Raw genomic sequence first — 5883 nt, forward strand, 5'->3', positions numbered from 1 at the left:
TCATGGAATTGTGCACACAATAGCTTACAAAAGAACAACTGAGCTCTCCCAGGAGCACTGGTTTTAACTCCATAGTTGTCAACAGTAGTACATTGAGAACTTTACCCATGTCAACTCCTGCAATATTCTGATCCACAGGAGATTTTTATCAATGTGCCATATTGAGCTTTGTGCAATACAAATTAAGTATTTAGAGAGTTCACAAGAGTAAGCTACATGTACAAATCAAACTTTGAGAAATTTTTGTTTTTGGGTATACATCAGCTCTGAAATAAAATCAGAAAATGCTGGAAAAACTCAGCACCCGTGAAGATAGAAACAGAGTTAACATTTCGAGTCCAATATGACACTTCTTTGAAGTTCCAAACAGGGGTCATATTGGACTCGAAACGTTAACTCTGTTTCTCTCTCCACAGATGTTGCCAGACCTGTTGGGCAGAATTTTCTGCCTGTCGGGTGGGTGGGGTGGGCCGGGGTGGGCCCAATCCAATCTCTGGCTGGTGGGGAGCCGATCCCTGCCAGCGAAGTTGACCACACTGCCATTTTATGTGGGTGGGCCAGTTAAGGCCCGCCCAGCGTGACATCCGGCGGGAAGCACTATGCACTTCCTGTGTGGGCATTGGGGGGGGGGGTGGAATTCCCTAAAAGCACATGCACACAAAAGAGCACACATCTCCCTGAAAAATATTAAAAATAGAAAAAAATCCCTAACATGACCCCCTCATGTGACAATCATGAGATGGGGCATGTTCATAATTTACAGAAAAACTTCATTAAAATTTTTAAAACCCTGCCGCTGGATGAAGTTTCCAGTTTTTTCTATTTGCCGCCGGGGCTCCTGGTCTGCCCGCCAACCCTAAAGTTGGACGGGCAGGTCCTTTAATTGTATAATTGATCCTGTCAATGGCCTCAACTAGCCATTGACAGGTCGGCGGGCCCGCAGCTGATTTTGCTGTGCCCCCACCTTCCTGAAAATTTAAATGGGGCGGGGTGACATCAGGGATTCCGCCCGATGTCATCCCGTGTTATTTTACATGTTGGTGAGCAGGCCCCGCCCGCTGCTCGCCGACAGCAAGGTTCTGCCCGTTGAGTTTTTCCAGCCTCCATAGTATTTGCTTTTATTATACATCAGTTCTAATTTGGTTTCGATTATTTTGAACCTGCTAAATTCCAATCTGGAATAATTAATAACAACTCCAGGTACAAAATCAATCAGGTTTAGGGATCACGCCACTAGTAAGGGAGGAAATTTAGGTGTAGATTAAATTTTGAAGGCCTGGCAGCAATTAAACCATTCCAGGTAGGAAAACAGGAACTGTCCACCAACAGGAGATAATTGGTGGGATTGGTTGCAGGGTCATTCCGTGAGAAACCGGACAACAGGATGGCCAAGGTGGGGTTGTAGCGAGAAGATCTAAGATTTCTATCTGAGGTCCAGAGGACCACATCTAGCCACAAAGCTTGATAAAACACCTGCCAACTCCCAGCAGCCCCAGGTGGGTAAATGACTTGGCTGCTCTTAACTACTGACTTACCCAATTTCTGCTGGGAAGGTTGGACTAAGATAGCCTGCTAACTGTAAACTGAAGTAGAGCTGAGTAAATGCATTTGTTTTTTGTCAATTACATTGATAGTCATTGAGGTCCCGATTTTCACTACTGAGGCAAGTAGCTCGAGGCAGGTAATTTCCCAACTTAGCAAACAGGCTTGGTTTTAAGGGCCCAGTTATATCCAATTTTCACTCTTGGGACGCAGGGCCAGGATAGAGTTGGGCCTGCTGACCCTGGAAGCAATTCCTAGGTGATCACAGAGCAGTAGCTTGATTGGAATACCTGCCTCAATTCCCTGGAGCAGCATCCCAGTTGTTTTAGAAGCTGTTAGCCCCTCTAGCCCTCACCCCTCACCCTTCCACCCACCGATGCCCTAAGGCCCCTCCATGCCAACTCATGCCCCCCATACCTGCATGCCACCTTCATAGCCACCCAACCAATAGGCACCATGGGTAGACATCAGGAGCAATGTGGAGATGAGAAAAACTTATAACAATCTAATACTGTTCTCGCTCATGCACACTTGACAGTGAGAAAACTCCCATCCATGAAACCCATTCAAAGATTTTAAATCCTCTCAAGTGTTCAATCTGTTACAAAAACAAATAAACTTCTATTCAGTACCCACATCAAAGACAACTAATCCTTCAATAGCCTCTTTAAACTGTCAATAAAACTGAACTCAGAACCCTTGCTGAGATAAGAGCTTTTGCAGATTTTGAAAGTCAGCTAAACATTCATATTAACTTCAATTTTAATATCAGGTTTTGAGAAATGTCAACAAAGAACCTTATTAAAATTGGGGAACAGGTGATCATGTAACCTATACCAGATAGCCTGTCAATCAAAGCAGTTCAGCAGATTATTTATAACACTAACCGATAGTGTAAACCTGTTCTATTTTCAAGTTTAAACAGCTGGAGGTTTAAAAAACGTCAGATCACAACAATTAAACAGACCATATCCACCCTTCAAGAGTGAATACATCTACTCTATCAATTTGTGACTGCTACATTGCAGGTTAAGACTCTTGAAGAAGTGAAAATGAGGTCTGTTTAAACTCGGCACCAATTTCAAATGGTCCTGCTGATTTTGGGTTTCCTGCCTGTGATTAATGACTCACCCCCTATCCCCACTGGCTAAACTGGGATATGTCAGAAATGGGGAGGGACATGATTCTGCATCTGGGTTCCGCCAGCCATTTTTAATGGTTTCCGGAGTCAGCCTTTTCGCAAGGCAGTGAAAATCCAGCTTTGAGTGTTAACAAATCTACCACTTCACCCTGATAAGGGTAATGCTTTTACAATCGCAAGGATTTCAATATGTTTCCCATTCCAGGGAAATTGTTTAAAAGTGCAACAACTTACTGGATAGTTTAACAGAAACTAACCAGCCTATTTTTTCTAAAAGTAACATTAAGCAGTACATAGGAAAATGTAAGAAATAGGAACAGCAGTAAGCTATTTGGCCCTTTGAAGTGCTTCACAATTCATAAGTTCATGGCTGATCTACCTCAGCTCCACTTTCCCACATTATTCCCTTATCCCTTAAATCCCTTGATGCCTATAAAATTTATCCATGTCTGACTTAAATATACTCAATAACTGAGCATCCTCAGCTCCCTGGGATAGAGAATGCCAAATATTCACAACGCTTTTAATGAAGAAATTTCTCATCATCTCAGACCTAAGTGGCCAACCCCTTATTCTGAGACTGTGGCCCTGTGTTCTAAACTCCCCAGTCAGGCGAAACAACTTCTCACTGTTTAACCTGTCAAGCCCCTTAAGAATATTTTTAATGTTTCACTTAGATAATCTCTCACTCTTCTAAATTCTAGGGAATGTAGACCTACTCTGCTCTATCTCTCCTCATAGCACCCACTATCCCCTCATCCCCTGAACACGTATAGTGAGCCTTTATGGCACTTCCTCCAGGACAGATATGTCCTGCTTTAGGTAAGGAGACCAAAACTACACACAGGGCTCCAGATGTGGTCTCACCAGGGCATTACGGAGAAGTGTTACAATGGCAAAACCAGGAAAAAAAATTAAATCTTTATGATGGATTCTCCAGTCGCTTGGAAGGATGAGTGAAAAAATACAGAAAACCTCATAGGCAGAATTTTCCCGTCAGTGAGCAGGAGGCGGGGCCTATTCAACGACACGTAAAATGACATGGGCTGACATCGAGCGGAACTCCTGATGTCACCCCGCCCCATTTAAATTTTCAGGAAGGCGGGGACACAGCAAAATCAGCTGTCTGCCCGCCGACCTGTCAATGGCCAATTGAGGCCATTGACAGGATCATTAAAACAATTAAAGGACCTGCCCATCCAGCCTTAAGGGTGGCGGGTAGGCCAGGAGCCCCGGTGGGTAATAGAAAAAACATGAAACCTCATCCAGTGGCGGGATGAGGTTCCCATGTAGGGTTTTAAAAAGTTTAATAAAGTTATAGTGTAAATTATGAGCATGTCCCAACTCTTGTGACAATGTCACATGAGATGGGACATGTTCATAATTAACACTATGACTTTATGTGACATTGTCACATGAGGGGGACATGTTAGGGAATTTTTTTTCTATTTTTAATATTTTTCAAATTGGAAGTGATCTCCCTGAGACTGCACTTTGCCTCAGGGAGATGTGCATATGTGTGAAAGAGCGCACTCTCACTTTTGGGGAATCCCCCCCCCCCCCCGCCACCTGCTCAGGAAAATGGCACGTAAAATGGCGGTGCAGCCCGCCCGCCCGAGATTGGGTCAGGCCTGCCTGCCCAACAGGCAGAACATTCTGCCCCATGAATTTACGTGTCACCCTTGCACAAGGGCCATGCTAAGCTTCTCTATATAGTTCCCATTTTAGTATATGCGTTGCTGAAGTGAGCACAGGCATGTGACAAATGACGTTGAGTTTTAATGGGAGAGAAATGGGCAGGTTTAGATTGGATGGGGGGGTTTTAACAGGTGTTGAAATCCATCTCTCGACCCAAACCCCTCCATCCCATCCATTTCCAGCTTAAACTGAGGTCAGAAAATAGGAAAAGGCCAAATCAATCCAAGGAGGCAGTTTGCAACTTTAAGTGGTATAATGAGGCTGCCAGTCTCATTGTCATCCGCTTTTATACTATAACTGTTGTCAGCTGGGTTTCCTTTGTGTTGGGTGACCCAATAGCTTCATGAGTATTTTGGTGGCTTCGGGAGATAAATGCCTCCATACCTACCTCCTGGGTATAAGTAACGGCCTGAGGAGCCTCTGCAATCGGGCCTCCCTGCCCCCATGACATTTTCCAACCCAATCACCCCACCCACCCACCCCCCCACCACCCCCCACCCCCGGCCTCTGATTTACCCGCCAGCAGGTCTCCAACCAATACCGCCCCAGCCCTCTCTCCCTTATGATTGGCCTCTCCACTCCCCAGTCGATCCCACTGCTCCCCCATTCCTGGCACATGCAAGCTTAGCTGCTGTTATAGCCTCGCCGTCTGACTGAAGGCCCAGCTGTCAATCAGGATGGGCCTCTAGGTGGGCAACCAGCCACTGACGCCTGAGACTCTCTGAGAAGTTAAGGCTCCAAAGTGTGTGGGGAACCCTGAGTGATGGGTTCCCCCTGACATTCTGACTGACATGGCCCCCTTGCAGGCCAGGTTATTAAAAATTCTGCCCCCATATTTATTTATGATCGTACTGTTCCATCTAGTCACAGGCCCATGCTATACCTGCCAGATCAGCAGAAGATCAGGGGGAACCCCAGAGAAATGGCAATAACAGCAAGAAATTGCCATCAGAAATTACCTTGTACCATCTGTTAGCACTGTTTTGATTCTTCGGGGCTTCTTGTGTCTCTTCAAATGAGCACGGGCTGTTAACACTCTATGACTAAGTGTCCAAAAAATGGACACAACTGAGTTTCTAGGCTATCTTTTTCAAGTAAGAATGAGCATGAATAAGTGGCTACCTATGCATTAATTCCTACCTCAACACTCCTCTGATCCAAAGTAATCAAAAGCATTTGGGAATTGCACTTAAAAATGTAAATAAAAGCTTTTAAAAGTTCTAAACATTATGAAAGGTTAATATTAACCTTTTTGTTAAGTGCGTTAATAAAATCACTGACACATTCACACCAACAGCCCTGTAATCATGCATTATACTTTAAAGCAAACTATACTGAGCAATGTGGCTGAGTGATGAAAACACAGCCGGGCAGCCATGCATCCTTTGAAAAGAATCATAAAAAGAAAATCATCCTTAAAATTTAGGTTTGCACGTACATTTTAATTAGTCACTTTAAAGAGTTGAGTACATCATTCAAACTGAACAACAATAATCATTTCT

General features: G+C 44.3%; 1 non-coding gene across 1 annotated transcript; it reads right to left on the reverse strand.

Annotated features, from left to right (window-relative positions):
• Positions 1-4330: 4330 nt before the first annotated feature.
• Positions 4331-4435, reverse strand: LOC121277525. Its single transcript, XR_005942902.1, has one exon. It is a non-coding gene; the product is annotated as a U6 spliceosomal RNA (small nuclear RNA).
• Positions 4436-5883: the final 1448 nt, after the last annotated feature.

The sequence above is a fragment of the Carcharodon carcharias genome, chromosome 4 (genome assembly GCF_017639515.1).
Source record: "Carcharodon carcharias isolate sCarCar2 chromosome 4, sCarCar2.pri, whole genome shotgun sequence".
Lineage (NCBI taxonomy): Eukaryota > Metazoa > Chordata > Chondrichthyes > Lamniformes > Lamnidae > Carcharodon > Carcharodon carcharias.